General features: G+C 38.4%; 1 long non-coding RNA gene across 1 annotated transcript; it reads left to right on the top strand.

The window, feature by feature from the left end:
• The first annotated feature begins 10895 nt into the window (after positions 1-10895).
• Positions 10896-19910, top strand: LOC129350068 (uncharacterized). The gene is made up of 3 exons (XR_008603290.1): positions 10896-11020; positions 19036-19137; positions 19764-19910. It is a non-coding gene; the product is annotated as an uncharacterized LOC129350068 (long non-coding RNA).
• The last annotated feature ends 792 nt before the right edge of the window (positions 19911-20702 follow it).

A 20702-nucleotide genomic window follows, 5' to 3' on the forward strand; every position in this document is an offset into this window, starting at 1 on the left:
TCTTCTACCAGCATGATTTACACATTGTTTCTTCTACCCACATGATTTTGCACCTTTTTGTTTTGATATACCAACATGAGTTTACAACTTTTTTCTTCTACCAGCACAGTTTTGCACCTTTTTTTAAATGTACAACTCACATTTCTGCAGGAGAAAAAGGCATGTGACTTCTGTTTTCTACAAAAACAAACAGGTTTAATTCATGTTTTGGGCTGAAAATTAAATAAAAAAAGGCCTGTGACTTCTGTTTTCTACTTAAAATGTTGTATAATCGACCTTTATATTACCTCTCCTGCATGCTGCTGTCAAATTCACTTTCTCAGGATAAATCTGTAACATTTTTTTCTATAAAATGCAACATATAGATTTAAATTAAAGCAGGATTTCATTTGCTATGTGACTCTTTTGGCACTGTGGGGCAGTAATTATCTGTTACAGCGGGGCTTCACCGAGCAGCTCCAGGTTTTTTTAATAAAAGGTTTTTTTCTTCCACCAGTTCCTCGACTACCAACAATAATAAGGACTGAAAAAAGGAAAGCCGAGTAAACAGACGATCCTGCAGGTCTGCTGGCAGACTGAGCTGAGTTCTGATCCGGGAGCAGCTGGAGAAACATGGGATCAGGCTTTCCCTGCAAACAGCTGGAGAAACAAACCCACACAACACAAACACACACATGTTGTAGCCCCGAGAAAGTGTGCAAAGTGTGCACAAAAACTCAACGCACAGGAACCCCGTCAGTGCAGCAGGCGGAGAGGGAAAAGTTTCCAGAAAGCTTCAGCAAATGATAAATGTGCATTCATCACTCGCACACGGCCCAAATATGAACTTTTACAGGTGCAGACAGAAGTTCAACCACCGTGTGTTTGGAGTTTCAGCTTCCAAAAAACTTTATTCATCACAGAGCAGGTGAGAATCAAAGCCAGCCAGGTGTTTTAGATTTCTTAAAAAGACATCATCTGAACCAACTCCAGTTTTACAACCATCTAATAGAAGAAAACTTAGCTGTGAAAATGTCAACAATTAATAAACAAAGTCAACAATGAATCACATCCATCAGTTTCTCTAATTAGTTTTGTCTAAAATGTGGCCACAAATTAAAAAGTGAAGAATTATGAGGGATATTTATAATAATTATCATAAACTGTGTTGATAGTTTTACAGTTTGGTTGTAAATAAAGTCATTTTTTATGATTATAATACTAGGACTATAATACTGAAGAATTATTTTAGACTCACAACTTCATTTCAAACAACAGCTGAGGAAGATTACTAATAGGATGAACTTTAACTGGTCCAGTTTAAGATTTATTCTAAATAATTTATCTCTGGAATCAGCTAATCTGTATTTTGATGCGATGATTTTGCCCCACATGTTGTACTGTGGAACGAGTTGGACAACGGCCTGGAAAACAACCATAAAACCTGTTTACAAACAAGCCCTAAAGGCTCTAGATAAAAAACAGAAATGTATCATTATTGTTATATTCTGAAGAAATATAAGCGATTAACTGTCCTGTCGTCCTACAGGTCAAAATTGACCTGTAGGAGTTTTACAGTTTGTTTTATTTTATTCTGAGTCCTTAAATGTTTTTTCTGTCTGGAAACAAGTAGCCAAACTATGTTCATTATCACCAAGAACTTTTAACATTTATATTAAGAACAAATTCACCAACTTTAGAACATCAAACATTTCTTCAGCAGCTCAAGCCCAGTTTCAAAATAAAAGCCTTTTATTGGAATATCTTCAATAGTTGACCATAAATGGATGGAAGGCGCAGCGGTGGCAGCATTTGTTCAGTGTGTGTGTTGTGTGTGTGTTGTGTGTGTGTTGTGTGTGTGTTTGTCGGCGTTTCTACGTGGTGTTTCCAGCCGGGATCGTTAACGTGTAACGACATTGTTCACAGCTTATCGGAACATTTACGTCTCACCATGAGATGTCTGCGCCCACAAAGATCTGACCGTCCCTGACAAAGACGGATTGAGCCAAAATACCAGCCGGCTGGGTGGGAGCGGTCGCCCCAAATACCCCGGCTAAATATAGGAGGGGGGCAGCGGGGGCAGAGGAGAGGGGCAGCAGGACAAAGGGAGGCAGTGAGGAGGTCAGAGTACCAGGTTTTAGGTTGGACGTGGAGCCTTCAGGGTTTATTTCTCTCCTGCAGGGGGCTGAGATTCATGAGTTAACAGGTATGAGGTCAAAGTTTCAGTATCATGAAGGTGTTTCCAGCTAGATCTCCATGGTAACTGATGCTGCAGAGTTAGATCTCCATGGTAACTGATGCTGTAGAGCTAGATCTCCACGGTAACTGATGCTACAGAGCTAGATCTCCATGGTAACTGATGCCATAGAGCTAGATCTCCATGGTAACTGATGCTACAGAGCTAGATCTCCATGGTAACTGATGCTGCAGAGCTAGATCTCCACGGTAACCGATGCCATAGAGCTAGATCTCCACAGTAACTGATGCTACAGAGCTAGATCTCCATGGTAACTGATGCTGTAGAGTTAGATCTCCATGGTAACTGATGCCATAGAGCTAGATCTCCATGGTAACTGATGCTGCAGAGCTAGATCTCCATGGTAACTGATGCTGTAGAGCTAGATCTCCACGGTAACTGATGCCATAGAGCTAGATCTCCATGGTAACTGATGCTGTAGAGCTAGATCTCCACGGTAACTGATGCCATAGAGCTAGATCTCCATGGTAACTGATGCTGTAGAGCTAGATCTCCACGGTAACTGATGCCATAGAGCTAGATCTCCATGGTAACTGATGCTGCAGAGCTAGATCTCCATGGTAACTGATGCTGTAGAGCTAGATCTCCACGGTAACTGATGCCATAGAGCTCGATCTCCATGGTAACTGATGCTACAGAGCTAGATCTCCATGGTAACTGATGCTGCAGAGCTAGATCTCCACGGTAACTGATGCCATAGAGCTAGATCTCCATGGTAACTGATGCCATAGAGCTAGATCTCCACGGTAACTGATGCTACAGAGCTAGATCTCCACGGTAACTGATGCCATAGAGCTAGATCTCCACGGTAACTGATGCTACAGAGCTAGATCTCCATGGTAACTGATGCTGTAGAGTTAGATCTCCATGGTAACTGATGCTGTAGAGCTAGATCTCCACGGTAACTGATGCCATAGAGCTAGATCTCCACGGTAACTGATGCTGCAGAGTTAGATCTCCATGGTAACCGATGCTGTAGAGCCCGATCTCCACGGTAACTGATGGGCAGGTCTTGGATTTCTTCCAGGAGTAGTTTAGGTTTGGTTTTGTCCAGATTTTGTAAAGGCTTTTGATAGTTTTAGGACTGGTTTCAGACTGTTTCTCAGACTGGCTCCAGTTTTGGTTTAGGACTGGTTTCAGACTGTATTCTGACTGGTTCTGAACATTTTTTGGACTGGTTTAAGTTTGATTTTGGTCCTGGTTTTAGACCTTCTTAGGACTGGTTTTGGATTGGTTTCAGACTATCTTGGGTGGGTCTTTTATTAACCCCAAGAACACCAAACCTACCATCAAGCATGGAGGTGGCAGCATCATGCTCTGTAGAACTGGAGCTTTCCACAAAGTAAATGGAATAATGAAGAAGGAGGATCACCTCCACATTCTTCAGGAAAACCTAAAACCATCAGCAGAAGGTTGATCTTGGACACAGTTGGATGTTTCAACAAGACAATGAGCCCAAACACACATCAGACGTGGTAAAGAAATGGTTCCGTCAGGCTGGAATGAAGGTTCTAGACTGGTCTCCCCAAAGTCCTGACTTAAACCCATCAAGAACCTGTGGACTGATGAAGAAACAAGTCGGAGTCAGAAAGATGACAAGTTTAGTTGAACTGAACCAATTCTGTCCAGAGGAGTCAAAGATAAATTGGATTGTTTTTACTGACAAAGATTCATGTGTTTCAATGATTCTATTAGAGAAAATCCAGAGTTATTGGTCATTATTAGTCATTAGAAACTCAAGACTATCATGATACACATTTTTAAAATTCCTGCACGTTTGGGTTTGAATTAAACTGCAGTTTTCTAAGTTCAGTCTGCATACTAAAGTTAAACTCCACCACTGCACCCTGACCACCTTCATCTCACAAAACTGCAGCCAAACAGTGTCTAATCTGCTGAACTCGGATGTAGCGTCGGTGTTCCTGGGGGGAGTTTAAACCGGATCTGCTCCATCGACGTTGAACCGTCCATGCTAGCTGATGGAGCGTTTAGAGCTGGAAGAGAAGCAGCGAGTCAGTGTGGAGAGTGGATTTATAGCAGCTCTACACTCTCACTGAGTAACACAATCTGCAAACACAACCACACAAAGAGCAGAAGACCCTGTGGATTCTGTTCAACACAATTTAAAGCTGGAAAAACCTCAAATATGAAGGGATTATCAATAAATAAATACAAGAAAAATCAGAAAATTCACCAGTAGCACAAACAGCAGAGTCCTCGGCTCATAATGCATTTTGCACATTATTTTTAATGCAACTTAAACATGTCATTCGGCTCATTTTACCCCCAAAATCAAACATGGCCGCTCATAATAACAAGTTAGGAATACAGACAGATGGAGGCTGATGCACTGAATGATGAAAAGATTTATTTTCAGCCTAATGTTTGTGTTCAAAGAAATTTTTTTACACCATTTTATTATGATATGCTTTGATATTATCTGATATATTATTATATTATATTATTATATATTTATGTATTATTATTTATTGTTATATTTACGATGCATAGTTATGTATGTATTTATTTAGTTATTTATATGTGTAATATTATTCAGAATTTTCTTACACCATTTTATTATATGCTATGATATTATTTATATATTATATTATCATTACATATTATTTTTTATTTTACATTTGTTACGCATATTTAATCATATATTTATTTGTGTATGTATAATATTTATTATTACTATTTATGTATTATATTATCATCATATACGATTATTTAGTGTCATATTTAATTTATTATTACTATTGTTATGCTTATTTATATATTATATTATCATTACATATTATTATTTTTTGTTACATTTATTATGTATATTTATTTATATATTTCTTTATGTATGTGTAATATTTCTTATTATGTATTAATTATATTATTAGGGTCCGAGCACCACGAAGTGGTGCGAGGAACCTATTGAAACCCTAAGAATTATTATTATTATTATTTTTCTTCGTCCGCCGGGAAATCGGCCTTTTTGACGCCCTAAACATACACGAAAACGCATGAAAATCGCCACACACATCAGAACCGGCGAAAAATTTGATATTTTAGGGAAATGGCACGCGTGCGTGCCAAAATGGCTCAATAGCGCCCCCTAGAAAATTAAGAAAATTCAGCCCCCGGACAGTGTTTGACCTAGACTTCTGAAATTCGGTACACATATGTAACTCATCAAGACGCACAAAAAAGCTTCTTGCATCATTACCCATAATGCTACAGGAAGTCGGCCATTTTGAATTATGAGTCATTTTTGGACATTTTTTGATATCTATAAACTCAAACAGCGTAATCCTGAGAGAGCTGAAATTTGGCCAGGATGTACTCCAGTCATGGGTGATCAAAAGTTATCAAAACGCTCCGCAAAAGTCTGAGGACGCGGAAATGGCGAGCCACGGAATGCAGCCATTTTGAAATATGATTCATATTTTGGACAATTTTGTCATTTTTGGACATTTCCAAAAGCTATAAACTCAAACAGCTTAACCCCGACAGAGCTCAAACTTGGCCAGGATGTACTCCCGTCATGGTTGATCAAAAGTTATCAAAACGCTCTGCAAAAGTTTGAGGGCGTGGAAATGGCGAGCCACGGAATGCGGCCATTTTGAAATATGATTCATATTTTGGACAATTTTGTCATTTTTGGACATTTTCAAAAGCTATAACCTCAAACAGCGTAACCACGAGAGAGCTCAAATTTGGTCAGGATGGACACCAGTCATGGTTGATCAAAAGTTATCAAAATGCTCCGCAAAAGTCTGAGGGCGTGGCCATAGTTACCAGCGGAATGCGGCCATTTTGAATGTCTTGCCATGAAACAGGAAGTGCTGTCTAACTAGCCTGTACATGCTCCAGTCTGCTTCAAATTATACATGTGTGATCAGAGTCCAGCCCTAATCACGTCCATAGGTTGATATACACTCACAGTCATAGCGCCACATGGCGGCCATTTTGAATTTCTCGCCATTAAACAGGAAGTGCTGTGTAACCAGACTGTACATGCTCCAATCTGCCTGAAATTTTACATGCATGATCAGAGTCCGGCCCTAATCACATCTTTGTGCCACTTGGCGGCCATTTTGGATTTCTCGCCATGAAACAGGAAGTGCTGTGTAACCAGCCTGTACATGCTCCAATCTGCCTGAAATTTTACATGCATGATCAGAGTCCGGCCCTAATCACATCTTTGTGCCACTTGGTGGCCATTTTGGATTTCTCGCCATGAAACAGGAAGTGCTGTGTAACCAGCCTGTACATGCCCCAATCTGCCTGAAATTTTACATGCATGATCAGAGTCCGGCCCTAATCACATCTTTGTGCCACTTGGCGGCCATTTTGGATTTCTCGCCATGAAACAGGAAGTGCTGTGTAACCAGCCTGTACATGCTCCAATCTGCCTGAAATTTTACATGTATGATCAGAGTCCGGCCCTAATCACATCTTTGCACCACTTGGCGGCCATTTTGGATTTCTCGCCATGAAACAGGAAGTGCTGTGTAAGTAGCCTGTACATGCTCCAATCTGCCTGAAACTTTACTCTCTCAGTTGCAGCGCCTCCTGGTGGATATGCGTGGGCCAGTCGGGCCGCTCGGATGCGAGGACCGTCCAACGCTGCTTGCAGCTTTTATTGGTTTAGTGGTTGGAAGTCAATAAAACATTAGCGTCAGTCAAATTGAATGCGTCAGTGGATGGAAGTGGTGGTTGCCTTGTGCTGCTCTTCACTTCACTGCAGCTCCATGGCTCCATCTGCTGGACGGACAGAAGTGCAGCAGCTGATGGCAGCTTCTTTGACCTCACGCTGCTGTCAGACCCCAGATTAGGGTTTATTTCAGATATATATAATAGAAAATAGTAATTAAAAAATAAGCTGATGTTGTATTTTTGCAGCAGTGAGTTTTACAGGGTTAAGAGCAACCAGTCAAAGGTTATTACTGAGGATTTTAAACAAAAACATTCAGGCAAACAGTTAACATCATAGGGTGCCTGACATGTTTGGTTTTTTTCCGGGTCGATACAGATTTTTTTTTGTAATCAAGGAGATCAATAACCAAGATTTGGAATCACTACACATTTGCAGAAAAAATAAAGTTTTTGAACAGCACATAAAGTTAAGTTAAAATTAAAATAATCACGAGTTGCAGCCTTTGCTTATTTATGTTTTACATGCTGAAGTTGTCCTTCAGTGTTTCACTGATCAGATTGTGCTGTGGGCAGGAACAAGATCAGAGGGAGGCAGCTGCAGCAGACCCAAAGTAGTTTCACATTCATTTATCTGATCAGATTTCAGGGGGCTTTTTTTTTTTTTTTTTTTTTTTTAAGAAATGGGACCAATAATTGAAAACATGCTAAATATCAGATGGGATCATTGGTGTCACAGGACATCTGCAGACACAGGTCAAAGATTACAAGGAGTTTATTTAACGAATGAAACTAAAACCAACACAGAAAGGATAACTAAACCAAGGTGAAAACAAAAAGGGGAAACCAGACTAATTGTAGGAGAAAGGTTCTGGTTTCAAAGTCTCTGGTCTGGCAGAGAGCGGAAGAATGAAGAACCGGGCCTTCGTGGATTAAGGTGATTGAGAACAGGTGAATCAACCCCCACACCCGTGAGAGAGATGGATGGATGGATGGATGGATGGATAGGTAGGGAGGTAGATGGACCATAGATAGATGGATGGATAGGTAGATTCTGCAGTGGGGAAATTTTCAGTGTGGCAGTAGCAGATAGGAAAAAAAGTAAAAAGAAAAGCAGCACTCAGTGCACAGATATAAATAGATGCTTTCTCCTTAGAGAAGAAATAGAAATGCTTGTTAAAAAAAAAAAACCTTGTGAAATTGCACATATTGACTTATTTACATTTTATTGCAGTTACTTCATGGGTGATCTGAACTACTGGGAGCAGGCTTGATTGAACACAGTCTGACTGCTGCAGGAAGGAAGGACCTCCTTCAAACATCGTGGGTGAAGCAGTCTGTCCCTGAAGGAGCTGCTGGTGATGGTCCTGTTTCCTGCAGGGGGTGGGAGATGTCCTCCATGATAGACAACAGCTTTGTCATCATCCTCCTGTCTAACACCAGCCCAGGACAGAGCTTGCTTTCTTAACCAGTTTCTTTAGTCTCTTCCTGTCTGCAGCCGTGATGCTGCTGCTCCAGCAGACCACTCCATACAGGATGGCTGATACCACCACACAACCATAAAAGGTCCTCAGTATTGCTCCCTGCACCCCGAAGGACCTCAGTTTCCTGAGCAGGTGAAGTCTGTTCTGACCTTTCTTACACCGTGCGTTGGTGTTCTATCTCTAGACATGTTTGAATGTCTTTATCAATAAATGGTCAAACACATGTTGAGTGTCAGCTCAGCTCTTTGTTCCACACATGTATATGTTCCTATGTGATTGGTGTCTTGCAGTCAGAGTGTAAAGAATTGAAGCTATCAGAGGCTTTCTGTGGTGAAGAGGCTGCAGGACATCAGCTGCTCCAACAGGTGACGCCTTTGTTCTTTGGCTCCAACCAGAACCAGCAATAAATCAGCATGAGCTGCAGCTTATCCACCTCATAGAGTGTATAATAAAGAAACCAAGAGGTTTTAGTTGATAGCTGTCTCTAGTGAATGACCAGCAGTGTCTTGTTCAGGTTGTGAGGAGAAGTAAAAAGCTTACAGCAGCTGGTATTCCCAGGTAGTCTCCCATCCAAATACTAACCAGGCCCAACCCTGCTTAGCTTTGCAGATCAGATGAGATTGGGTGTATTCAGTCTCAGAAACAAACCTACAATGTAAGTTCTGTACCTCACATGATTCAAATCTCCACTCACACCTTTTATTTGTCCTTTGATTGCTCCAGTACTGATTGATGCCATCCTTTAAGCCAATTTACAACAACACCTTGTAGGAAATGTGGTGCAGAGGTAAGTTCTGTGCCTCACATGTTGAAGGTCCATGGTTCAAATCCCCACTCACACTTTTTATGTGTCCTTTGGATGCTCCAGTACTAATTGCTAGCATCATTTAAGCAAAGTTAGAGCAGCATCTTGTAGGACAGGTGGTGTAGAGGTAAGTTTTTTGCCTGGCATGTTGAAGGTCCCCGGTTGAAATCCACCTTAGTACCTTTATTATCTTCACCTCCTTAATAGTTTTGTGTACCATCATTTACGAAAACTAACAGTTACACCCAGTAGGAAGGATAGCGCAGTGGTAAGTTGTCTGCCTCTCATCTGGGAGGTTTTTGGTTCGAATCCAGCCCAGGGCTCTTTTGACACTTTTTAAGATAAGATAAAGATAAGATAAAGTTCTTTATTTCTCCCCACTCCAGGGGAAATTTACATTGTTACAGCAGCTTTATTTACAATATATACATACTTTGGCTGTATGACAACCTCTTTCAACCATCATTACAACAAAGTCCACGAAGGACCTTGTGTGAAAGATAGCTCACACATAGGTTGTGTGTCTGTCATGTGGAGGGTCATGGTTCGAATCCCCACTGGGAACCTTGTGGAGGATGATAGTGGAGTGGAAAGGTTGTGGTCTGTGGTGTGGAGTGTCAGTGGATTGGAGTTGAAGGGTGGTTCCTGCGAAAGTAAGAAGTTGCCTGAAAAAGGCAAAGAGCGCAAAGAGCGCAAAGAGCGCAAAGAGCGCAAAGAGCGCAAAGAGCGCAAAGAGCGCAAAGAGCGCAAAGAGCGCAAAGAGCGCAAAGAGCGCAAAGAGCGCAAAGAGCGCAAAGAGCGCAAAGAGCGCAAAGAGCTTTTTGCCCAAATGTGAAAAAAAAGCTTGAGCAGAGTGGGGGATTGAACCTGCACTCTCCAGGTTCCAAACCACCATCACTACCTCTGGACTACCGGTCCTACATACCCAGATACAGGCTTCATGTGTACTTTATGAACTTCTTTTATTTATTTATTGACTTATTTCTATCAGATCCCTTTCAGCAGCTCATGAGCATCAGTTTTGAGTTACTTTATGTGTACTTTACAAACTTCTTTTATTTATTTATTCATACTTTTATTTAATCAATTTAGATTTCCTTATTTATTTCATTAGTCATTTATTTATTTACATTATTTTATTTATTTTATTTCTATTTATTTATTCATTCATTTATTTATTTACCTTAAATTACTTTCAGCCATACATAAGCATCAATTTTGGGTTACTCTGTGTGTTCTTTATGAACTTATGTGTATGTATGTATTTATTTATTACATATTTATGTATATATTTATATCATATTCCTGAATTTTGGGTTACTTCATGTGTTCTTTATGAACTTATTTTATTTATTTATTTATAAAATAACCAAAAAGTGATGCTGACTGCTGAAAAAGAATTTGATTTAAATAAATAAATGAAAAATAAAATAAAGTAAAAATTCAGAATTAATAAATATTTATGTATTATTTAATTAATTTTTATGTGTTTATTTATTTACATTAAATTTCTTGTCAATATGATCAGGAGTAAACCTAGACTACTGGACTGCTGAACATGTAAGAACATATATGAACATGTACGTATGAACATGTATGTAAGAACAGCTGACGTCTGAACAATTGATGTCAGAACAGCTGATGTAAGAACAGCTGATGTCCGCCAGGTGTCGCTGTTGGTCCGCTGCGGCCTCCAGAAGACACACCTCCATCCTCCTCCTCCTCCTCCTCCACGCCGCTGCTGCTTTCAGGAAGCGGAAGCAGGAATGTTGGAGTGTTTTTAGAAAAGTTTGGACTCTTTTTGTGACAGTTCGGGAGCAGAGACGCGGACTGCGGAGGACCATGACGGTGAGTTACCGGGACGCTGGCCGCCGCTCTGCCCGCTGAGAGGCCGCTGCTGTCGTTGTGGAGGGTTTTAGTGAGCCGCTGTCAGTGGAGCCCCACTGAGCAGGAACCAGAGAACTGGATCAGCAAGTTGGTTTGATCTGAGACAGAACAGAGATAGAAAGACAGAAAGACAGAAGCAGGTTTAGAGGAGATTTATTCAGTCTGAGCTGCTTTTAGGTCAGATTCATGGAGTTTATTAGACTGGAGGAGGTTCACATGACAGATCAGCATCTGTAAGGTCAGTACTGTGTGTGTGTGCGCGCGCGCGCGTGTGTGATGTAAGAGCGTGTTGACAAACAAGCTGCGTTGCTCGTGTCCATTAAACTCATTTATAGGTAATTAATTAATAGTTATGTCACAAAATGGTGCAAAACGTTTATTAAATTTTCAGTTCAAAACCTCAAATATTTAAGGTTAATTCGCTTTTAATTAACTAATAAATTACCAGACTAATGAGTGCAGCAGAAGAAATATTCTTCCGTATTCAGAAGTGACTTGTCAGATACTGAACTTCAACATTTAGTCGGTTAAATGTTGTGAAATGTGACAAAATGGTGAAAAATGCTTCTTATAGTTCTCCACAGCTCAAAGTTTTACTGAAGTATCGTCAATATTTCCAGTTTACTATCATACAGCCGACGACAAAGGAAAGGTTTGGCTTTTTTTTGTTTCTAAAAGATCTGAAAGAACTCATCAGTTATCAGAACAGCTGATGACTAATTCTCTTTTAATTAACGAATGGATTACCAGACTAATGAGTGCAGCTAAATAAATATTCTTCCATAATCTAAAGTCAGATACTGAACTCCAACATTTAGTCGATTAATAAATTAGATTCAAGCTTCTTAAACCTAAATTCAGGCGACTATTGATCACATTGATTCCAAAAAAGAAGCCTTTGAGTCTTAAAATCTGCTTCCATCTTTCCATCTCCTCATCCGTTTTTCATATATTAAAAGTAGTTTTATATGCTGTGATGCAGACTTTAAATGTGAGACCACTTACTAAAGTGATGAAGTAAATGTAGTGGAGTAAAAAACACAATTTTGTCCTGTGAATAAAGTTTAAAATTAAAATACTTTCTTCATCTCATTTGTTTTGTTTGCAGGATCTTAATATGTAACTAGAGTAAAGAAGTAAATGTAGTCGAGGAAAAAATTTATGAAATTATGTTCCTTCTTTCATCTCTTTTTTATATCTAAAAGGAAATGTATATTTTTTTTATATGCAAAATCTTATTTTGTAACGGAAATGATCGAGTAAATGGAAAAAGTTAAATTCTTACATAAATGAAGTCCATGAAATTAAAATATTTAAGTAAAGTGCAAGTATGTCAAATTCAATATATGTAATTATTTTCCGTCTCTTCATATTTTTTCATTTTTATAATGTAAATTCATATATTATGTTTGCAGAATCCTAATTTGTAATTAATAATTAAAGTCATAAAGTAAACGTAACTCACTGGAATTAAAATACTCAAATTTAAGTGGTGATGTGTCAAATTGAATATATGTAGATATTTTCCATCTCTTTATGTCATTCATGTTTTGATTGTTTATGTTTTGTTTGCATAATCTTAATTTATAACTAGTAACTAATGTGATCAAGTAAATGTAGTCGAGTAAAAAGTATTTGTTAAAGTTCCATGAAATTAGATTCAAATTCAATATAAATAGTTGATTTCAATCTCTTCATCTCTTTTCCATATTTAGAAGAGTTGTTTTATGTATACCTAAATGGATTTTAGAGTTATTTTCCACCTTAATTTTTCATGTTTGTTTCATAAAACACCTCTCTGATGCTTCTGTTATCACTGTTCTGTCTTTGAGGCGACTATTTTTGACATTAATCCCAAAAACAAACGTTAAAGTCTTTGCCTGCGTTTTGCTGGAGCAGAAACAGTGGACGGTCGCATCGGTGCAGGTTCCACTCGGGATCTGGTTTGTGTTTCGGTCGACAGGTTTCCTTAACAGTCAGCTGAATATTCCTGCAGTCAGTGGGTCATCCTCAGTTAACAGCGACATAAAACAGGCCAAGACAGAAACCCTCCACATTTCTAAATAGTTTATCACCTAACGTAGATTCATGCTTTGCTTACATCAGATAATATTCAGAACATTCTTCCAATATTGTGATGAGTTACATCTCCAGGCTCAATCTGCAGCCGTCTTCCTCTGATAATAAATTTCTCTCTATGAGTTAGTCGTCAGCATCGCATTTAATCATTTTACTTCTGTTTTTAGAGTAAATAATCCCTGAAATACCTGACAATGTTTATTTTCAAATAGTTACATAATTAAAATGTGCAATAATTGCCAGAATTCTTTTCTATATTAAAAAAAAAATAAGGTTTTGTGTGAATAGTTCGATCAGATTTTAACATTCTGTACATTTTTGTTATAATTTTGCAGTTATAAAAATGTGTTTTCTGACCAGTAACTAGAATTGGTTCTTTTATGTTTCGTTTTAGGGGCTGATTGTTGTTCGTATATGTGTGTGCTGGAACCAAAATGTATTTTTTCTTTATAAAAAACATGTTCAACAATGAATAGCTGCTGATTATTAGATGTATAATTTGCAGGTGAAAACAGCAAAGTCTTGTGAAGAGTTGATGCAGCAGCATTTAACCCTGTAAGACCCAAATAGGTTGTGTGTATATATGTGTGTGTGTGTGTGTGTGTGTCTTTTTTTATGTAATTTTTTTCTATACTTGGGTATGTCTATGTCTATGAGTTTTAACTCCATGCTGACATTTAGTCATTAAAACTCTGATTATTATGTTAAATTTTTACCTGGACGTCTAAAAAACACAGCAGAAATAAATAATTAATCACGTCAGTTGTGAAAGTTTGCAGCTATTTCAATAACTAATGAACTGAAAATGCTCTTTTTCAAATAAAACTACAGAATGTTTCTCAGTTCTAGCTTCCTAATTAGGACCATTTGCCACTTTTTCTTTGTTTTCTGTGACATTTATGCCGCAGCATAAAGTGCCGACTGAAACCAGAGTTTGCAGAAATAAGAGTTTTATTTCAAATAATCGTTTAATTCTAAACCAAGGCTGATAAAGTACAAAACAAAAATGCAGCTGTAAGAACATCCAGCTGCAAAAATGAGAGTTGATACCAGTCTCCTTTATCCACAGATGTAGATAGTTTAGTTCATGCATCACTAAAGATCCTGTAAAACCATAAATATGTTTCCGTTCGGACAAACAAGGGAAGATGTTAGCTCAGGAAAGCGTGTGAAACTGTTGCCGTTTTCTTTAGTTTGTGAATTGTTTGTGCAAGAAAGTCATTAAAGTTGTATGAAAATCGTAAAAAGCATCACGGTTCGTTGCTCGGCTCAGCTCTGGATGCTCTGTTGTCCTTCAGTGACTCTAAAACCTCTTTAGGTCTTAAAGAGTTCGACTGAACATCTGATCTGTGCATCGTTTGTCTCTGATGCTGCAGCAGTCGACTCTGTTGTTGTTGTTTTTGTTTTCTGACATTCCGGTTGGTTTTGCATCAGAGAGGAATCTAAAAATAAACTGTCTGTCTCCTCACTCGGACAGGAAGTCATTCTGTTCATCATTCTAAACACTCGTTTCCTGTTTCACATGTTCTCATTCACATTTGGCTCCTCTCATCTTCTTCCTCTCCATCCTCTTCCTCCTCTTCCAGCTTCTCCTCGTGATGTTTGACTTCCACTTCGCTGCTTTAGTTTTCACAGCTTGTTGACTCGATGCCAGCTCAGGTGTCTGAACGGCGGGATGGAATTTTCCCTTTGGTGTCATTTATGGGCCGTTACGCCTCAAATCAATCAGTCTAAAGAACTATTTCATCTCAATCATCACTGCTTTGACAGATTGTTTTTGCATGAAATGCTAATATTTTTTGAGACCATTGTTAATGAGTGTTCAGTGATGGGGATTTTTATGATGGCTTAAATTTTACACATAATTACGGATTATTTGAGCTGTTTGCCAAATATGACAGGTTGGAGACTCTAGTAACTCCAGACTGTATATTTATAGTAACTGCTTGAATTTACCTTCAAGCATCTCTTCCAATAAATATATGAATTCAGGAAGTATAACAGATGAGGTAACTGTTATTAGCGTAGAATAGCTTTATTGTCATCATACATGGGGGCATGAAAATGTCAGTCGCTGCCACTGGACGGTGCATTGAAACAAGCTAAATTAACAACAATAAATAATAAAATCAGATGTACATATAAAACAAAACTATATGAAGAATTCCAACACATGCAAAAGAGGTAAGATATATACAGTACAGTCCACCTAACATAGAGTTTTAAAGGTTTATTCCACCCAAAATATGACTTCGTGTCCTCGTACCTCTAATTCTAAAACTTTGTTCTGCCCAAAATACAACTTTTTCTCAAGTGCTCAAAGGTTTGTGTGTGAGTGTAGTTCATATATATTTATAGTAGCTGCTTAAGATTTGAACTTCAAGTGTCTCTTCCAATAAGCATGTGAATGTGATAAATGTTATCGGTAAGAGTTCATTCTGTCTCTCCAACCCACAACGTGGAGTCTGAAAATATAATGTGTCAAAATGAATGCGTTAATGCAGATTTATCCATAATCACGATTAACCCTCCTGTTGTCCTCATTTACAGGCACCAAGGAATATTGTTTCCTTGTCTGAAAAAAATCCAAAAATTCCGCAAAAAAAATTCCTCAAATTTCTGAAAATTTGCCAAACCTTAAGGAAGAAAATTCCAGTAATTCCTTAAAAGTTTCCCTTAAAAGTTGTATTTAAAAAATCCCCCAAATTTGGCAAGAAAATTCTTGTAAATATTTTCAAAAAATGAGTAAATATCTTCCAAAAAAAATCCTAAAAATATCTAAAGTGATTACATATATGTCAGTAAAACTTCTAATATTGTCTTTAAGAACATTCACAAGAAAAATCAACCAAAATCCAGCGATATTCGCTGTTTTTTGGTTGATTTTTTGTGAATGTTCTTAAGAAACATTTTTAACATTTCTTTTTTTCCACCAAAAAATGTTAAAAAATTTCCCAAAAATGTTGAAAATGTGGACATCAGAAGTTTCACTGTGAAAATATTTTTTTTTTTTTCCCACATTTTCAAACGTTAAAACGACACGAGGGTTAATGTGATTTCAATGCAGTTATTCCATCTGCAGCGCACAATCACTCAAAATTCGGCAACGCATTTTGGGCAGTTTGTCCAAGTAGACTTACCGTAGCGCATGTTGTTCTGGTAGTGGCAGAACCAAGCAACTCTAAATGGAAGACGCTAAACAGCACGTTGGCCGTCTTGGTGGGAAATATGACTTTTATATATCTATATATATCTATATATATATATATATCTATATCTACCTATATATCTATATTTGATGAACTTGAATTAGCACAGTTTAAGTTCTGCTTGTAATGGCGTTGGTGATACGTTCCGAGATGATTTATGTCTCGTATCTTCACCTGATACACCATGGCCTTCAAGTGCTCCCAAAGATAGCGTCAAACACATCTTCTAGAGCAGTGGTTCCCAACCTGGGGTCCGTGCCCCCATAGAGGGGACGCCAGAGATCAGAGGGGGGCAAAGCTTTGTCTGCTCAGAGGCTGAGGTTATAAAAATTAGATTTTCCAATTCTGGATAAAATCAGAGTAACAGACTCACTGTGTCATCATAAGTCTACCTATAAAACATTTTTGAAACACATTTATGCTACTTCGATGGCCACACCTCCTTGATCTTTCAACTTCTCTCCACGCTTTCTTCTGGTTTCTCGCTCGCTCATCCCGATTTATTATTTCTGTGTGCAGTTAGAAAATTACTGACGGGAACGATGTTTGAAAAACGCAAAACTGGTGAAGATTCATCAGTACCTAAAAACTCCGGCTATACCTCGAGAGTTACCTTAAATTTGGTTTTATTAAAGGACAAGACAAAATTATGTTATTTGTGGTGAAATGCTCGTAAATGACAGCATGAAGCCAGCGAATTACGACGTCAGGAAACAAAACACAGTTCGGTAAAGTTGGAAGACATTCACAGATTCGGACTTCCGGCATCAATAACTCATTAAATATACGTTGTCTAAACATAAACGATGCCTCTTTTCCACCGTTGTAAGGTAGACAATATGCTACAAGCCCAGTTTAATCAAAGGTCACTGTCTTTCAAGCTGCAGAAATGACTGATGTCTATGAGCAGCAGGCTGTGCGACGAGTGAACAGGGACCGTCTGCAAAATGCAAAATTCTAGGGGTGAGGTGCGTCTTATAGGGGGACTCCAAGCCAAATAGTTTGGGAACCGCAGTTCTAGGCTATCTGAAACACACAAAAACCATACATTATACATTTTCCAATTAAATTGTTTTTGTTTATTTTATTATTTATGTGGGATAGAGAAGGATGCTGATGTGCAGCAGTTTAATGACTTCAGTGTGGTTCTGTTATTATTTGCACATGCAGGGAGGAACTTTTAAACATGCTGAGAATGTTCATAATAAACATTTTCATAAATGTGAACATCTCTACATTTCTACCTTCGTCAGTGGTTGTTTTAGTTCCAGCTGTAATAGGATTCTATGCACACTGTAGATAGCTTCAGTAACTCCACTGCTCAGGAAGTATTTGCCATAAGTCCACTTCATTTTTAATTTAGAGCTGCTACTGGAAGTGTTTGGCTGCTAACAAACTGTTTGCTGGTTTGAGGGATGAAACGGTGGAAGGATGTTTAGTAGTGAGATGAGAAGCTGAGAAGATTCCTTTATTATTAATGACCAACACACCCACACTGAGCCCAGCTGAGATTACACACAGATATCTGCGTGTTAGTCGTATTGATGAGCTCTAATGTCCAACACAATCAAACACACAAGCTTCAGCTTAGAATTTTGTTTCTAACTTCTTTACAGAGATGCTGTCCAGGCTCAGTCTGGTAGATCATTATCAGACCCATTCTGAGTGTTTCTTCACTGCATTCTGCTGTCTGTTCACCTCAGCCAAAAATCATCTGTATATAATGTTTTTTTTTCTGCAAGTTTTGCACTGTTTCTTTTTCTTATCTATTCCTGCACTGCCTTTATACTTTTTCTTTGGAGCTGCTGTAACGGTGAACTTTCCCCACTGTGGGATCAATAAAGTTTATCCTTATCCTTATCCTTAAATAATAATATAAACAAAAAAATCAAGAGTTAAGTCATTTATTTAGAAATAAGGAATATAGAATGTAAAAGTAATAAAGTGTTCCCTAGCTGTGTGAAACTTCATATATCTCTCCAAACTATCTCCCTTCCTCCTGTTCCTTTTTACTCCAGCTCATCTCCCTCCACGTCTCTTCCATAGAAATTCCTCTGGAAATCACGTCTCATTCTGGCAGTGTTGGAGATCCCAGTGAGGTCAGAGGCTCCTGTTGGGAGTAAACACAGGGTTTCTGCAGGGCATTAAAAAGCATTAATTGTCATTAAATTGATTTTGCAAACATTAAGGCCTTAAATGGCATTCTTAGTGGCATTAAAAATTCTTTCTGCTATTTTCAAGAAAAATATTTGATAATATATAAATGTAGACTGTGATTCGTCAGATATGTGCATCTGCGTAAACATGCCGAACCATTGCAAAAATTGCTCCAGCCGGTCGGGTACAATTGCCAAAAATTGCATGTTTGGAAAGTAGAGGAGAACTAGGAAATGGGGAAATGCAAAGTTCAGCAAAAATGGCAAGAAAACATGGATTTCAGAGAATGACTGCAGCCAGTGGGTGGTCAGGGGTGGTCAATTCACGAGTTATTTGTAAAAACCCTTAAAACCGACTTCTCTGTGGTGCTATGTCTGTAAAAGTCTTCTCTGTTTTTCTTGTTGTTTTCAATGTTTTTTCCCCTTTAAGTTTTTTCTGTCCAGAGATGAAAAACAGGCAAAATCTTTGTTAATATGCGCCGTCTCTGTTAAATAAGCCACTAACTATGAAGGATTGTGTGTGTCTGTGCAGGTGAGGTACCTGTTGCTGATGTCGCTGTAGAGTCGTCAGTCTTCTCTGACTGATCAGAAATGGAGAGTGGAGCTCTGGGAATGGAAACCAGCGCCGCTACAGGTGGGTCGTCTTCAACAGCCTCTATAATTAAATAAATTAAATTAATTAAAAATTAAAATTAATTAAATTAAAAAAACTGTTAAAATATAAATAGCAAAAAATAAACTGAGCTAAAAGTATACATTTGATACATTTTTGCTAAATGAATGGATAAAATTTGAAATAATTTATGGAATTGATAAACCATTGAAATAATGAACTAGAAATACAGACAAACATGTTATGCCACGTTTATAACTTTTATAAATATATATGTTTGTGGTGTTGTTTTACATTCACTATAAAAATGGTGAAGGGAAGGTGGTGCTGATTAACTGGTACCACTGGTTTTAATGGTTTGTTGTTACTGGTGGCATAAATTCGAAGCATTCATGCAGATTTATCTCTTTCCTGTGAGTTTTTGGGTATATTGCAGTTCAGTCTGATATTGCATTAATGCTGGTCCTTCAGTTCTGTCTTTATAACTGTCAGAAACAACAGTTAGCCGTCCCAGATATGCAGGATGAGGACTCATGTGATGCCTCAGCTGCTCACCTGCTGTGTGTGTTTGTTCTGACTCAGCTGTGTTTGTTGCGTTAAATACCTGCCCAACCCGATCGATGACTTCATGCTCCATTGATCCTCAGATCCCAGACTGAAGTCGATGAGCATGGCCTGTGTGCGGCGGCGGGCCTGGGCCCAGAGCAAAGACTCCGTCTGGCAGGAGTCAAAACCAGGGGACTGTGGCCCCCAGGGACCCCAACAGACCCAGACTAATGGTAACACACAGAGACCCTCGGGGAGCCAGGTTAGACTGAACTTGCCTGGAGTTGTTGAATGTCAGAATGTTTAGAAAGTATTTTACATTAACTATATAACGGCAGAGAGCTCACCTCAGCTGACAGCCAAAGTCCAGGATTGTTATCTGATGATTTTATCTTTATGTTTATGTGGTATAGCTGCATATGTTTACTGGAACGGTGTCTCCATGACAGTTTGTCCATCCGATGGAAAGTTTTTTTTCCAGCTGTAAAATCTTCCACTCAGTACACACCTATGTCCCAGTTTTTTTTTTATAACTTCATATATCAAAAATATGTCTTAATGTAAAGTATTAAACAAATATTGCCACACATAGTTTATTTCTTTGCTCACAAATATTGATGTTGGACTTCTAAGTTAAGTTCCACTTTTGTTTAAGGTCCAGTAGATCTCTGACTGTGTTGAAGTGAATGGGGAAAAACACAGCTCCTTTCTAACAGTACTGGAGATTAACATAAAGGTTAAGATAGTGTCCCTCACAAAATACAATCTAACGATGGTGTTTCCTTCAGCTTTGACAGCACGCTAGCATGCTAAGCTAAAAAGGTAGACATTGTAAACACACTTGCTGAATAACAGAAGTTTTAACGAGTATGTGAGCATGCTGATGTTAGCATTTAGCTCTAAGTGTCTAAGTAAATCCTACAAAGACGCTAGCATAGCTTTAGCTAATAGCTTGACATAAGCCCTGACTATGTCCGAGTTTTTTAATAACTTAATTTATCAAAATGTATCTTGATATGAAGTTCAAAACAATATTACCA

Source organism: Amphiprion ocellaris, chromosome 11 (genome assembly GCF_022539595.1).
Source record: "Amphiprion ocellaris isolate individual 3 ecotype Okinawa chromosome 11, ASM2253959v1, whole genome shotgun sequence".
Classification (NCBI taxonomy): domain Eukaryota; kingdom Metazoa; phylum Chordata; class Actinopteri; family Pomacentridae; genus Amphiprion; species Amphiprion ocellaris.